This window comes from Ischnura elegans, chromosome 3, assembly GCF_921293095.1.
Source record: "Ischnura elegans chromosome 3, ioIscEleg1.1, whole genome shotgun sequence".
Classification (NCBI taxonomy): domain Eukaryota; kingdom Metazoa; phylum Arthropoda; class Insecta; order Odonata; family Coenagrionidae; genus Ischnura; species Ischnura elegans.
Window position 1 is genome coordinate 106887604 of NC_060248.1, and position 16315 is coordinate 106903918.

The 16315-nt window shown below is 37.8% G+C and overlaps 1 protein-coding gene and 1 non-coding gene across 2 annotated transcripts in view; one reads left to right on the forward strand and one right to left on the reverse strand.

Annotated features, from left to right (window-relative positions):
* Nucleotides 1-16315, reverse strand: part of LOC124156323 (sodium bicarbonate cotransporter 3) — a 621570-nt gene that overhangs the window by 567855 nt on the left and 37400 nt on the right. The gene's annotated exons all lie outside the window — the stretch shown is intronic.
* Nucleotides 8767-8838, forward strand: Trnam-cau. The gene has a single exon. It is a non-coding gene; the product is annotated as a tRNA-Met (tRNA).

The following is a 16315-nucleotide window of genomic DNA, read 5'->3' on the forward strand; positions in this document are numbered from 1 at the left end:
TTAACTCATTCATTACATTTCATGAATTACTTCATTATGTCGATGAGCCGCCCTGAACAATGATAATTGCTACTTATGATAAAATGTGTTTCGTCTACTTTCCAATACATAAAAGTATAAATTTTATTTTTATATATCACGGTATATATCTTTGTCGCGATAGGCGAATCATATCTTCGGTAGAATGGTCTCTACGAGAACAAGTACAGCTACAAACTAAAAAAAACAATTTAGTAATGGAATTACATTATAAAATAGAAGTCCCGAGACAGAAAGTGTACAAAACAAAACAGTTATCCAGATAAAAATTCAAACGGTGAATACCACGTTACGAAGGGGTGGGAAAAATGTACAAGAAAATGAGCATGTTTTCAATGAAAAAACTCATAATATTTTCGACGCTATACGTGGAAATCTGATAAGGAAGAGAAGTCCAGGAATTGGATGAAAGTGAAAAAAAATTTAGTACCTCAACGGTTTTGCTGCAGAAAGAAGGAGAAAGTAAAAGCGAGTGGCCCATTGAAATTGGCAAAGGGGAGTAGGAAGAAATTGATAGCAAGGAAAGGTTCTTTGAGACGCCACGATAGAGTGGGCAGCAGAAGACGGAGGCTGGCGAACAATGGAAATAAGTAGCAATACGAAGAAGGAAGTGAGCGTTTCTAAAAGGGAAATATATTTGGGAAAAATCTATAAGGGAAATATATCCTGGAGGAAAGAAAAATAAAAAAAAGCTGTCCCTCCTTCCGAAGGTTTTACTCGACCATGGTGCGACCAACAAGAATCGTCAAGGCAAACGAAAAGATCAAGACAAGGAAAAGGCAGACCCTACACGAATGCGGAAAATGAAACTCGGTGAAAAAGTAGCCTGGAAATTATATCCTTCTTGTTTGAAAAGAACATTCATTCATTCGAGGCAATAATATCACCGGTTGCCTGTAAGTCTTCGAAGTCAATTATTATCAGAAATAAAAGCATAAAAGCAATTTTTTTCGCTTTGGAAATACCACATGGCTAAGGACCGTAAATATGCGAAAAAAAACTATGAGGAGTTTTCCTCGAGAGTTCTTTGAATCTTTATGATGAAATGTATTAGGTCTTGGGAATCGAAAACTTAACGAGGCCCAAGAAACAAAATCGTGCAACTCAATTTTAACCCATTTTCCGATTAGCTATCAAGCTGAAATTTTCAGGATAACTCAGAACCAAATGACAATGCAATATTATAGCACTTATATTACGATTTTAACTGAATAACGATTGCTTTTTCAGAATTAAATGTTATACATGGATGTAAGTCCAAAAAATGTCCACCAAAATCCAGCGGCGGCGCTGCGATCATTTAAAGGAAGGGGAGTGATAGTGTCATAACAATAAATTTGTTTACAAATTGAGTGTTTTAGTGAAACACATGCGCCCTAAGTTTATCGTTGAATATGGACCAAATAATTTAGACACTCTGCCAGCCTCATCGGAAAAAACTGTATTCCTTTTGTTGTTGTTTGTATAATTTATTTTTACTTTATATTATTTTCATTCCAGGATATGATGAAAGCAATGGGAAACTTGGAGGAGTGACTTTTTCTGACCCAACGCTTTCTTTCTTTACAGCCAATCCTTCCTCACATCCACGGAGAAGCTGCCAGCGGCTCACAAAAATAGATCTCCATGGAGATGTAAGGAGAGGGGGCACAGGTAGATGCCGGGGAGGGGGGGAGAAGGAAAGTGAGTAGCATAGTGTAAACACAATTTTATAGCGCCCAGAAGTCGTGAAGCGATCTGACGGATGCCACAAGAGTTAGCGGAGAAAAGAAGAATGTGTAGCAGAGAAACGCGCGCGAGAGAGAAAGCCTTACAGACAGCACGTCAAGGTCCCTAATCGTTTGCTGTCTCAAGCGAAGGAGAAATAATTCTGGAAAGAAACGCCAGGCGTGTTTTCGTGCTATTTTTTTTCTTGGCTTGAACGCGGTTCAAAAATGAAAAAGTACCCGCTAACCCGTCTAAAACGTGAGAGAACTGCCTCAAATCAAAACAAAATTCACCGCATGGCATTGCTGGGACGTCTCAATCTATTAATCTGTTACCACATACCCCGAAAACATATCGCAATCGGTTTTATATCTAGGCTTCCCAAAAATCAACAACTGTACAAGCACGAGACATAGATGCCCAGGATATATGCATATAGATAACTGACCTAGGCGGGACTCGAACCCACGATTTTCAGACAATGAGGCGAGGAATTTAGCCCACCGCCACCTATGTTAACAAGTAGGAAGGAGTTTCTGTCTTCCGTGATAAGAATTTTCACGAACAAATTGATCTAATCTACAAAATGTTAGATTCAACTCAGAAACAACAAGAAAAATCTCTGTCATACTTACATATTGAGAAGCGTCAATTCCATTAATTTTTTTTGCTGTACATGTTTTTACAGCATGGAATTCTGTAAACTCAACAGAGGTAATAGAGAAATGAAAACAGAAAACAATCAAAACAAAATAGAAATACCAGTTTCAATTACTTAGAATTTTGGGTAAGAAATATGTTTAATATTGAATAAAAGGTGCGAGGAAGAAATTTTAACAAAACGAAATCAGGTAAAATCAAACTTCACGAAAAAATAAAGAATTTAAACATTATTTTCGTGAAAATGTAACGAAATATCTGAATACGACCGAGCATTCAATTTTTTTCTAACTTTCACGCACTTGATGAACGATGAATAGCGAGAAATTAATCTTGGCTTGGATGGGTTTCAACTATGCATAGCCGTTGGGATTCCCCATGGCATAAAACCAAAGCAAGAGAACAGAAATTGCTGCTGAGAAAAAGTTCTTCCTGCTTCACATTAGTTTTGCGAAATTCAATTTTAAACTGATATTTCCTTCCCGGAAATTAACCAAAATACCTGAGAAGATCACAACTTCGACGATCCCAGAATTCCACAGACATTCTCAAAACTTAATTAATTAAAAGTTAGAAAAATTTACTAGCTTTGAAAACTTTTCGAAGAAAGGTTGAAGAAGATTTGGAAAACTATGAAGGCTGTGGTAAATGCTGAATAAGTCGTCAATGAGAAGTAAAATGAGTGAAGTAGCCTCCCCATTTGTTTGTGTGAAGTGCCCCCTCCTTCGATTTACAAGTAATTCTGTGTTCCAAATACGACATTAAAAGAAGACTAAGAGATAACACACCTAATTCACCCTTCCCCCATACATATCCATGAAAAATTATTTTCTCGCCATCGAATAGCACAGCCAACGTAGATAAAAATGACCAGTAGTCCGTCGACCATACAATTAAAAAAACCTGTTTTCATGTAATGTGAAATGAGCTTAATAGAACGAAATATACGTAGTGATTACCTAATAAATTACAAAAATTAAAATAAGATAATGAGTCAAGCATTTGTACCGTTGTGAAATCGATGCACACATTATTATAGCGAAATCTTGGAAGTAATTAAAATAAAGCATATTTGAGAAAGGATGAATATAACTTTGACGAAGAAGATTTCATGGGAAAATTGAGCCGATTGCCATCTTATGGACATTAAATAAAGTAGAAGATATAGACTAATCAGGGGTATAATGGGAACCATACACTTATTCATTCGATAATGAAAGAAAAGATGAATGGGAGAAAAGAACCAGGCAAGGAGGTTTTAGAATTTTGAAAGGCAATTCAAGAGGAATGAAGCGAACAAGGAAATTTTTAGGGTAGCCAACTTTCGGGCGTGTGTTCCCAGCTGATGGTTTCTAGTGATGATGACTCCATAGCACTCATCATGTTTTATAATCCTTTTTACTTGAAATCTTTTTTAATACATGAGATAGGCATTTTTGTCAAAGGTTTTCCCCTTGTCTACGCTATTTTTAAATCCTTTCCTTGCGGTAGACCTAAAAATTTCCGTGGGGACCATAATTGCCTAATTATCAAAAAACTAATACCACAGTTACGAGCTGAAAACCGCAATGCAGAATACGCTATTTTACTAAACGCTTGAAGCCTAATTTTTACATTATATCTCTCCATTGATATAATTCCAAGCACGTTTCTCTTTCATCGTCTCTCTTGCCGCTGCTTATGTTATTTGGCGCACGTTCCCACTCGCGTAGGCTGAGTGATATGTATTTAATTTTTGATCTACACACAGATTTTAAAAAAAATCATAATGTAAAAACCTTACCACATTATCAGTTCAATAAGATAAAATTGATAGGCAATTTTAAAATTCCCAGATTTTCCTTGAAAATAACCAATTTCCCTGATCGATCACAGGCGGGCAAACCAATAATACATTAACAGCTGCGAGAAAACCCTAAAAAAATATATTGAACTTTCATTAGTTAAATTCTCATGTAAATTGTACATACGTTCATTTTTATACTCCATTGCAGTTGGAGTTTTAAATATAATTGGTGTACAGAGAAGGGACAGCAGAATGATATGGATAAGAAACAGAGAGGAAATGGCTGTGATAAGGTGTGGAAAATCTGAAGATACTAAGATAAAGAAGGGTGTTAGGCAAGAATGTAACCTATCACTAAAACTCATTAATTTATACAGGGTGTTCCAGGAGGAATCTGCAATATTTCAGGAGGTGGTAAGAGAGACAATTTTAAGTATTTTTGTAATGTAAACATGGAGTCGCAACTCCTTAAATAGAGCTATGGCAACGCAAACATTATTTTTGGTATACTTCCCAGTTACGACTAAAACTGTTTTTCTTGGGTCTCCAGCATTTTCGACATTTAATCTGATATTCGGCATTTTTAAGGACATTAAATGATAAAGTTGGGCGAAAATGTGCGATTATAATAACATGAAACAAGTAGTTAATCTTTTAGCTTAATTAAATAAGAACTTTGAGCGAGTATCAGCAATATGATTACGCAATCTCACCCATTTTGAGATTACATAAAGGGATTCAATGAGGGATATCAACTATAGGAAACAAAGATCTCAATTATTCGTTCCACTGATGATATCGTGGTTTCATCTGAAGTCGGAGAAGAATTGGCACATGTCCTTGAAGAAATGCATCATTCCTTAAGCAGCAATCACACTTATGTTGGTGCTTCGCATATTTTCGGTATACTTCTGACAAATTGGTCAGCCGTGAAGTGTGCCTCGGGTAAAATTTTGCAGAGGTTGCGGGCCCCAATTAACCGTAATGTACTGCATTAACCAAATTAGGGATACTCCTTTATTCCACTATTTCTCTGCTCCCTCTAAGAGATGAACAGACCTTCCGACGAATTTAAAAATCCACCACCGGTCCTTTAAACCGGCACACGCTAAAATCCCGCCCGGAGCAAACTAGATCACCCAATCAAGCATTCCAGGCACGTCCCAACGGCAAAACCCTGCGGCACTGCTGTAGGGCGTTGGGAGGCAGGGGAGGGGGGGAGCAGGAGAGGGAGAATCCGCAGAAGAAGAAGCGGGAGGAAGCGGTGAATGATTTTAAAGAAGTGACGGTGAGAAAGGGCGAAAAAGTGATGACGCAAAGAGAAGAGGATGAATGGACCGAATCTAATACGTAAGGCCGCTGCCTCCCGAAGGAATACAAAGCAAAGCGACGGGTTTGTGAGTCACCATCCGTCGAAAGAGAAAAACACGCCTCGTTCGTATCAACCTAACGTTACTTTACGTGATTTAGTGTTGGGGGCTTTAGAAGAGCGTCTTTAAGACAACTTACGTAGATATAGATTCGCGACAAATCCTTTCAAAGCAAATATTCTTTTTTGCATGCATGGGAAAATAAAGCTTTGCTATCATAGTTTGTATATATTGTCGACTTCGGTGGCGGTAGGGTATAACACTCGTTTGCCACATCATGAGTCGGGGGTTCGAGTACTACTAGAATGGGTTGTCCCTATCCAGTGCATGGATGACTATGGTCGTCCTTCGCTGCTGCTCAATTGATTTCCCCTTCGTAAAGGCCTTAAATGCGCAGTTTTCGGGGAGGTGAAGAGGCATAAATAAAGCGTGTAAAGTTTAAACAGCGAGAAAACGGTACCGAGTGTAATGGTGTTATTCAATGCTCAATTTTTGAGCAAATATTTTCCACCGGCAATTTTAGGCGGCCGTGGTGTCCTTTTCATGTATCGAACTAACTGTATTTGACATAATTTTAAATATTTACTGACTAATAACAAAAAAAGGAAGGAGAATTTTTTCTTTTATCATATTTCATAAAAAACTAGTAATATTTGCAATCTGTAATTCTTCCACATTGTTCGCACGCTCAGAAAAGTATCGCCAAAAGTTAATGTGGATTTATAATGGAATTTCCAAGAAGTACAGCAAAAAAAACCTAACATATGTGGAAATGCCATGCTGGGAGCATGAAAGTCTGCCAATTTATGATACTTTTAAGCTCAATGATGCTTGAACACTGAGAAACAGGAATCTCTATATTTTATTTTAAGGTACACTAAAAATGGAAAAGACGGTCTATGATCAAAATATGAGTTCACACAGAAGGGCATACACTATAGGAAATTAAAAACAATTCAGCATTGAGATCGAAATCAGAAGTCAGACCTTGGTAAACGTTCTGTCAATATCCAAGAAGAATTTTAATGGATATCATTAACACATGTAAGTAGGTTCTTACGTTGACACGCGAAATAATGATTAAAATACGTTTCACAATTACTGCTGATGACATGGCTATAGCCATCATTAAAGGGGCATTTTCACATCCCGGAAGCCTTATTTTCGCTTCCGGGTAACGAGAACTGATAAGGAAACTGGGGAAGACAAGGAGCACGAGCAGCCACGTGTATTAGAGCCAGTCTTTCCTCTACGGCTATGAACCCTATACCTTTTAGTGCCGCTGGCCGATATATCGGCTTTTACTCCTCAGCCGAAAAGTACCACGAGGCAAAATATCGGCTTTGCGGTATTTTATTGTTCAAATATTGATAATTATGCTGAAACTAAACTCTAGAATAAAAATTCAGGATTAATTATAGAGTTAAAAATTGATATCATAAGTATTAAGGATAATAAAAAAACATCATATTGATACACCAAAAAAGTTACAAAGGATTTTTTCCAAAGATGTTACATTTTAATTTGTCATTTCCCGCCTGTGCCACTCCTAGTAGGGTTAATAAAATCAATTCCTAGTCATGATCAAACAAAAACGTTTGAAACTAACGTCACTCGAATTATACAGAGATGTCGCGCTGTTCACTTAATTTTAATTTCACAAACTCTATTAAGTGTGTTTCGATTGGCTTACAATCATCATCAAACATCAGGTACCGATAGTTTTTTTTTAAATTTTAAGATCAATTTTACATTAGTTCTATGAGGTCGAGTTTGATTATCGAGTGATTCATAAAATTTTATAATGAACACTTTGCATTGGGAAATGGGTTGGATATCGATTTCATTTATAATGTAAAGTGCATGCAGTAAAATGATTAATTCGAGCAAAATTCTTCTCCGTGAGAGAATGGATAAAGTTTTCCATCGTAGATTCAACAACCTTCCCAGTTACAATGATGCCAGAAAGAAATCCTGAATATTACTCGTTTATAATATAAATATTTCAATATTAGCCACACGCACAAGGAGTGGGGTTTTAACCCATTATAACCCAATTTAAGCAAAATTAAAAATGTATACATTTTCAGCTCTATTCAGGAAATATTCAAATTACGTGTTCTTTTGTGCTGTAAAGTTAAATGGGGAATTAAGTAGCTACCACAATAATTATGAATTAGTGGAAAATTTTCATGTTTTTTAAATTAGAAGTCTTGAAATTTAATTTCTCCCGGAAGCAGCTCCGGTTTAGACAGGTTTAAGAACCACAGAAACGCAATGGATGGGAAGGATGCATGTATCTCAACTTTTAACACTACTCGGCACAATTCCATGGAAGGAAGTAATAACGCATATCCTGCGGGACAGCTTAAAATCACCAGACAATGAAGGTCGCGCAACCAGCGATGGCTCCTAATGGACTTCGAACACGGGTATATTTAATTACCTCGAGAGAGTGAGGAAAAAGGATGCGTACTTTCAAAGTAAGCGACCGACTTGATTGAGAAGAATCGGTCATACGAATGTGAATATAGGTCAGGGTTACTTGGATGCGCCTTTTGCAATCCTTCATCCGAGACTACCACCGAGAAAGTAGGTCAGACTTAAAATAGGTGCACCTGTTCCTTTTTTTTTTATTCCCCCACTGACGAACATCAAGTCGTCAAATATCCCCCTATTCCTCATTCTTGTTGGTTGCTGAGCACAATGAGATGAATGGTAAATACATTGTAAGAGGCAGGGGCGCAGCTAGGAATTAAGGCTAGGGGGGGGGGGGGGCTTCAGGCACTACTAATACTGGGGGGGTTGGGGCATTGCATACCCGCCAGGGTAAGCGGGAGGCCCTCCGCCGGAAAAAATATAAGACAAATGGTTCAAAATGGTGATTTTTACGGCCTTCTGAGGGATATTTTATTAATCCTCACACTATTCTATAAGCAATATTAATCCAATTAAGTAAAAGAGATTTACCTTAAAAATTTCTATGAGCTCTGGGGGGGGGGGGGGTCTATCCCCCAAAACCCCCCCCCCCTCGCTGCGCCTCTGGTTAGAGGAACCATACAAAAGCAATCTTTTGGGGTTACAAAAAACTACATTTTTACCAAATGTTGGGCATCTATTACGAGCAAAAACAAAACTTTAAAATCGCATCAATGCATTCAACAGACTGAAACTAATACGGATGTGGAGCTTAAAAAGGGCAGAAGCAGAGTGGCGCAGTGGAAGCGTGCTGGGCCCATAACCCAGAGGTCCGTGGATCGAAACCACGCTCTGCTAACTTTTTTTTGCCGGCCTCGGTAGCGGCGGGGTAAAGTCCTCGCCTGCAAACCGAAGATCGCGGGTTCGAGTACCGCCTGGGTAGGTTGCCCCTATCCAGGACATGGATGTTCGCGAACGCGTACTTGTTGAATGTTATGAAAACCCCGATGTAAAAGGCCAAATAGTGCTGTTTCCAGTGGTGTAACTATAATAAATACAATACTGTTAACTATGACGAACTTTTTAAAATGGGATACAAATTTTAAATCAATCGCAGGAAGGTTAACACTCTAGACCTACTGGTAGCCATAATCACAATATGTACGCTCTGGGTCCATACACGCCCTGAACATCTCACCTAAAGATGCTGGCGGTATTGCCAGAGAAACCGTCGTGATCAGACATCAAAACCAGAAACCACGATCACAATTTACAAAGCATTTCACATTCCTTTCTTTAAATACTAACTATTTTTTTAAATATTGTTGCGAAGTTACTAACCTTAAAAAACGTCATTTTATAATTTTGAACACACATTTTTTATTTTATTACGTCGTCAACAACCTCAAAAAAACTGTCTGTCGACCAGAAGACTCAGAACTGTCGTCCGGAAGAAATATTGAACGACACGGAGCAAAACCCGGAAGGTCTACTTACATCTTCATTTGCATTATCTCGCGGAAGCTTTCGAATGGTTCAAGTGGTTCTCCTCAAAGTGTAGCCTTCATTTCCACCCTGTGTCCTCACTTTCCCGTGCATTCAAGCAATTCCTCACGTACATACGCCCGATTCTTTCCATTGACTTCAACGACGTCTTGCTACGCCCGTAATCGAAGGGAGAGGAGGATGAGGTCAAGTTCGCAAGGGCAGAAAAACGTCTTCGCATTCGTCCGGGGTGAAAGAGTTTATGGGCACCAATCTTTATCCCTCCGTATCTTGCTCGCGCGCCGGCGCGAATTTAATTCTATGGGATCGGGAAAACGAATTTTCTGGTTTCTGAGCGAGCGGTCCATGATTGAGCGGATTGACGGATGGCTTCCCCCCAATCCTCTCGCCGACGGCGTCATCAGCTCCCGGCGATTGACAGAATTCATTTTCCACTCTGCATATCCCGCGTGATAACTGGCCTCTTGCGTTCTATTCTCAAGGGAGGCACTTAATAGTGGAACATCCTTTTCTCTACGTAGGAAACAAGTGTCCTCAAGTGTCCCGAAACTGGCGCGGTTGAGAATTTCATGATGACTACCTCGAGGACTACATAGATGAAACCCCCCGTCCCGTTGAAGCTTAATTTATGTTGCCATGGTGTTAATGTGCATTTTAATCGATTTCAAAAACTTTAGAAAAAACCGCATAGCGACGAGGTGCGAGCGGTCCATTTATTCTCAATATTTATTATATTCGGTGTTCATCAGTAACCGAGTAAAAGTGATTGGATAACTTGTAACGATTTCTTTCGCAGTAATTTTTACTTTTAACAATTACCTTTCATGGAAAGTAATTCTTATTTATAATTTCTTCTCCACGGTGAAACAGAAATTGTTACGTTCGTTGTGATCGTTACTTGCTGGTAATCGACTTTTACTTTACTAATTTCACTGGTTTACCTAGGCCTACAGATAACTTCGAGTCCCTGAGTGCCATTTTTTGCTTGTTCCGGTTCAACCACTCTCATGTTGTAGCCTACTTATGATGGGTGTAAAATATGACACCCCTTGCGTTGCTAGAACAGTTGTAATTGCATTTTTTGCAAGTGAAATGACTACTTTGGCAATTTCTATGATTCAATTATTCCACATTTTTACTGCAATATTCGGCAGAAAGTAGGAGGTCTCTCTCGTGGACAATCTTACAAGAAGTAATAATTATTTTTACAGAAAACTTACTGATTACTTTTTAAAATGAGTAATACGTACTCATAATTGATTACCATTTTACGAAGTAGCTGTAACTGAGCCCGGTTACTACTTTCTCAGTACTTCTACCAACACTGATTATATTATATCAAAAACCGTGAAGAATAGCCATGAAAATTCATGGATTTGAAAGACCAAGTCATCATGTATATAAACGTCGGTAAACAGACCTCATTATAGCTTACATATTCATATATATATTCTGCTATATTTGGCATTCAATAACGGAATGCTATAATTTAAGGGAGTTTATGTGGATCTAATTTTCAGAATTGTAGAATTTTCCATAAGATATTCAAGATGAATAGGGCATTAAGAATGGAGAAATGGGAAGGCTGAAATACTTGGTGAACTACTTTTAGGAGTAAAAAAATTAGAAGTAAAATATAAGGGTTATAAGATAACAAATAGAATAATTCACTCTTTTCCTCAACACTGAATTCACATCTACGGTGCGCGAAGTCTTTCTAAAACAGATTTCCGATATCCGCTAAATGTTCCTCGCTTCCATCGCCTACTTTCCCTTCAGTATATATGGCCGTTAATCAAAACATAAATACTTCTCATGATTACTAGAAACATTATGAATGGATGAGGTCCCAGTTAAGCATGTGAAATAAATCAAGTCATTTTTTTCCATTATGATAAAAGTCCACCAGTTTCCTCCTTTTTCCTTGGCTTCTCACCACCTCACATGTTTTTGTTAGAATTCTTTTTACACCCAAAAATCACACTTTGTACACCTAATCTCGCTTTGTTGCCTAGTATTTACAGATGTAGAAAAAATAAGGATATAAAACTTTAAATGTAATTATTGCAATTAAAAGGACTCCCTTACAAAAATTTGACCCACGAAAAAATATTGCAAACCTTTACCTGCAATATAAAGCTTGTTCTAGAATATTGGGTAGAAAGTTTCTTTAAAAAATAGAATAAACATCTCAACCGTGGGAGGTGCTTCTATTGTCTGAGAAAATTTTAATATTATCATTTGAATCATTCAATCAATTCAACTGCAAAAAATCCTTTTTCTATACGCCTATACATGTATATTCTCCAATACGGGTATATTCTCTATAATTCGCTATTCTATCACTGACCCGAGCTCTAATGAATGACGAGGTACAATGGAGTAGGTACACAATGTAATGGTTTATCGGCTTTTTTGCATATTGCGCACGGATTCTCGGAAAAGTAACCATTTTGGTGCCGCATTCAAAACACAGATTAAATATGAAAAGAGGCTTCTGCGCGCGAGACTAAATTTGAAAAGGCAAAATCCTCTATCACGCCATGGGTATGAACGGCTGAACACGACTATAGGGTTAGTTATACCTTCTTTTTATTTCGATCAGGCATTTTATTCCATTGAAGGACATATTAAGGACAATTTAATATTAAATACAATCTATTTATTTAAACTTTTTTCCATCTCCCGCAACAATGTAGATTTTATAGTTGGCCTTAGCTTACTGCGCAACCACCTTGAGGGTTTTATATTTGTTTTTTATCCTTTTTTTACATTGGAAAAAGGTTCGGTATAGGGACTTGATGACATACAAATTGGAGTAACTTTAGGTAGCCTCTAAGAAAAATCTGTTTTATGGCTACCATCATTTACAAAAAGGTCATAAGTACATACAGGACACAGCATTCTTAGACACAGTATTTGAATTGGGCATTTTATTCCATGGTATTGAATTTGCTTTTAGCTCTGAGATCCAAAACATATTATGTAGGTACCCCTAGAGAAGTTTCCATTTCAAAAAATAACGGGGATGAGAACATAAGTGGAGTAGGTGTGGTGGGAGATGAAAAAATTGATGGATACGTAAGAGATACACATATGACCTGACACATGCGAAAGACAGCTGTGGAAAAAAATATGTCTGCAAAAAAATAAAAAAACCGAATGAATCATCCATTCGTCCTGTTAACCTTTGGTGAAAAAAACACAACACGTATTAGTCAAAGTGGACGTACGTGCTTAGAATTGGACTGGCGACGAATTGAAAGGGAGGGAAAAAATATAAAAAAAGCTGACGAACGCCAGGCGACGACGGTGGTAAAACGTTCGCAATCTCCAATAATTCCAACCGGAACAAACTGACTCGCTAATAAGGATGCATTTGAAGGCAGACGACACATTTCGCCGCAATTGCGGACGCCGCATTGCCCCATCCGCCTTGCTCCAGTTCCACGCGGAATTACGAGACGCGGCGACGTACGCATTTTTCGATCGATATAACGAATAACAAGGAATTCAAGGTTTCTCCGCCCAAAGTTGAAAAATAAACATTAAATTTAAATTCGATTCATTGTCTTGGAGTATAGGTTTTGAATAACTTTTAATTCCATTTTTTGCTAACGCTTCGATATATTTATACACCTTCTTTAGGGCTATGAATGTATATGAGTACATAATTTTGATAAAATGTATAAAAGGTTGAAAAAATGGTTTTCACAATAATTAAATTTAAAAAATGATAATGATTCAGTCGTAAATTAGTTAAAACGAAGAGACTAGAATTTTGACTTGCTTTTTTCAGCAATGAATTGGATTGGTTTATTGATCGTAACTAAGCTAATACAGTTCATCGATACCTATATATTTTAATTAATTAAATAATAATTAATTTTGCTATTATTTTTAATGTCTGACTTTTAATCAATCAAAATTTATTGATCTGTATTAGCTTAATTACCATAAATAAACAAATCCAGTTCATTACAAACAAAAGGTATGTCAAAATTCTAGTCTCTTCATTTTATTTAATTTACAACTGAATTATTTTCCTTTTTTTATTTTATTTTTGTAAAAAACATTGCTATATCCTTCTCTGCCTTTTGTATATCAAAATTATGGACTCATATTCGCTCAGAGCCCTGATGAACTTGTACAATTATACCGAAAAGTTAGGAAAAACTTGCATTTAAAATTCTTCAAGACCTATACTTAAAGACACTGAATCAACATCAAACACAAATGTGAAGAGAAAGAAAACAAACTCAATTAAATTATTAAAATAACACACACAAGTCGTATAAAAAAGGAAATCATAATCAACAATATACTGATTTCCAACATTATTCATCTGCTAATTTGTGAAAAACGAACTCTTTCAAAGACTCTTCCATGAGCAGAAGGTATCTAAAATTTAGTTTTTGTTTTATTCTATAGCTGCGAATCGACCACGCGTGTTTCGATGTTTTTAAACTCTCGAGTAAGACTTCTTACCTCTATGAGCGATTGACGCTGAACGAGAAATAAAAGAAATAACTTTGCAAAGCCACGATTACACGTTACATTAACAGGTACGAGTTAATATGTGAAAGTATAAACGATTTTGGTGGACCTAAACGGAACATGTACTACGAATGTATGAACCATACTAGAACAGGTTCTATTTGTCGTTTACGTGTTCGTACAAGTTGGGACGCTACACGGTGCATTTTCGTGGTCATTCACTCGTTCATACATGTAGAAATTGACTCGTGCGTTTTAATGTATTATGTAACCAGGCCTTAAGGCTCACTAATATATTTGAAAAGGCACAACCCGGGTTTCCTAAGATAGTAACATCCTCAGGTCCAGACAGAACGTAATAATGAACTGATTCTCACCTGAAATTGTGACTATGTTATGTAACCTGGGTCGTGCTTATTTAAATATACCTATTAGGGAACCTCACAAATTTTATTCTTATATTTTTTCAAATCGATCCACCCAGAAGAAAAATCGTAGAGAAATATTAATCCCATGGGGGCTAGATAACACAGCGCAGCACTCAATAGGGAAGGTTGTAAAAAAAAGGGGACAGCATCTCGTGTATTGTGTCGATGCAGCGGTATCGCTGATTACTCTAGGATAGGGAGAGTTACGATCCGAGGGATGGGGAAAGTATAACGGCCGGAGGGCATATGTATAAAAAGGGCCGGGGACAGATAGGAGATATTCGCCGCAAGTGCTCTCGTAGGACACGAGTTTCCGAAACTATCGACCACAAGATGGCGCACAGAGCATAAAGATCGACATTGCTGGGGAGGGAGAGGGAAGGAGAGTCCTTTATTTTTTTATTAAAGAGACGAGTTTGCCAGATCGCAGCCTCGCGCCGTGCCGCCTCAGCCAGCAGGATATGTAGTTGTTAGTTTGAAGCAGCAAGTCATAAATATACTCAGCAAGTAAGGAACAAGAATGCAAAAAAAATACATCTACATCAGTGATGTCATGGAAAAATTACCAGTACCGGAACGCACCTTTTCTTACCTTTTTTTATAAGTGAAATATTACTTTGTGTGTTTTTTATTACTAGTTATTATTTACATTTTATTGCCATTTTTTGTGTTGGTTACGAATGCATATATTATAAGTTTGTGGCAACAAAATTGATAAAAGTGTTATTTGACCATCATACCTTTTGTTAACCAGTGTCGGAACGCCGTTCCGGCACGTTCCAGCACCATGGCATCACTGATCTACGTACTACCACGCAAACAACATCATTAGGCGCGTGGCGGGGGGTGTTAAGACACTAGTCGTGCACATATACAAAAGAAACGCTTTAAAGAAATTACGCCTAGCACTTATTAAAGTCCTTATCATTTCTGGGGAAACAGCGTACCCACCCGTTCGGCAAAATATCTCTCTTAATTTATCGCTTCTGTCGGATCTAGGAATGTAGTGGGGGTTTAATATTATGTTCTCCGTATCGCTGAAATTTTTAGATATCTGAATTGCTCAAGCCATCTAAGCCTAGCGCGCAGGCCCCCCAAGCCTCTCTCTCCTCCAAAACTAATTCGATTAACATCTGTGTGACGTTTTCTGTAAGCCTGTATCAGTTGTCAAATCGCGATGAAAATATTAGACGAATCGAGCAGCAAATAAATGCAAGTATGTAAGGAAGACAGTAGCGGTTCTCATTACGCGGTCATCCCCTGTAAAATTAATGTTGCAGGGGATTTATTAATTATCGACTCCTCCATTTACGACACAGCATGTTTAATTCGTCTTATCCACAGCCAGTAGTTCAGAGATTGGTTTTATGCAGTTCCCCATTTGATTGATTCTTCGATAAGCTACTACTTTGACTAGTATTGCGATCATTAGATTGGTGCACAGCATCCCTCTACTTCTCTTTCAGTTCATTGACCTTCTTCTGTCATTATTTGTCTCTTTAACTCACCCCTCGGTTTTCCTCGGTGACCAGGGTTGGCTAGTAAAACGATACGAAAGTCAAAACCAGTAAAATTTCAATACTTTCGTTGAAGGGAGCGAAATGTAGTAACGAAACGAAATGGATTTAAAACCTGGGAGCTAAACTCAGGATCGAAACGAAATCGGAGTGAAAACTACTTCGGGTCGAGACTAAACTAATTGTTGTAATACTCCGGGACGAAACGAAACGCAGATGATGTTTCGCAAGTTGAGGGACCACGTGATTCACATTCGAACGGTTTAGTTTCGACCCACACACCGAGTACGAAGTATGGTTGAATAAAGTAGAGGTTCGGCCTACCGCCATTAGATGCATGGGGCACTCGTATTTTTAAATTCTTGGTGATGTTAAATTCTAGCACGA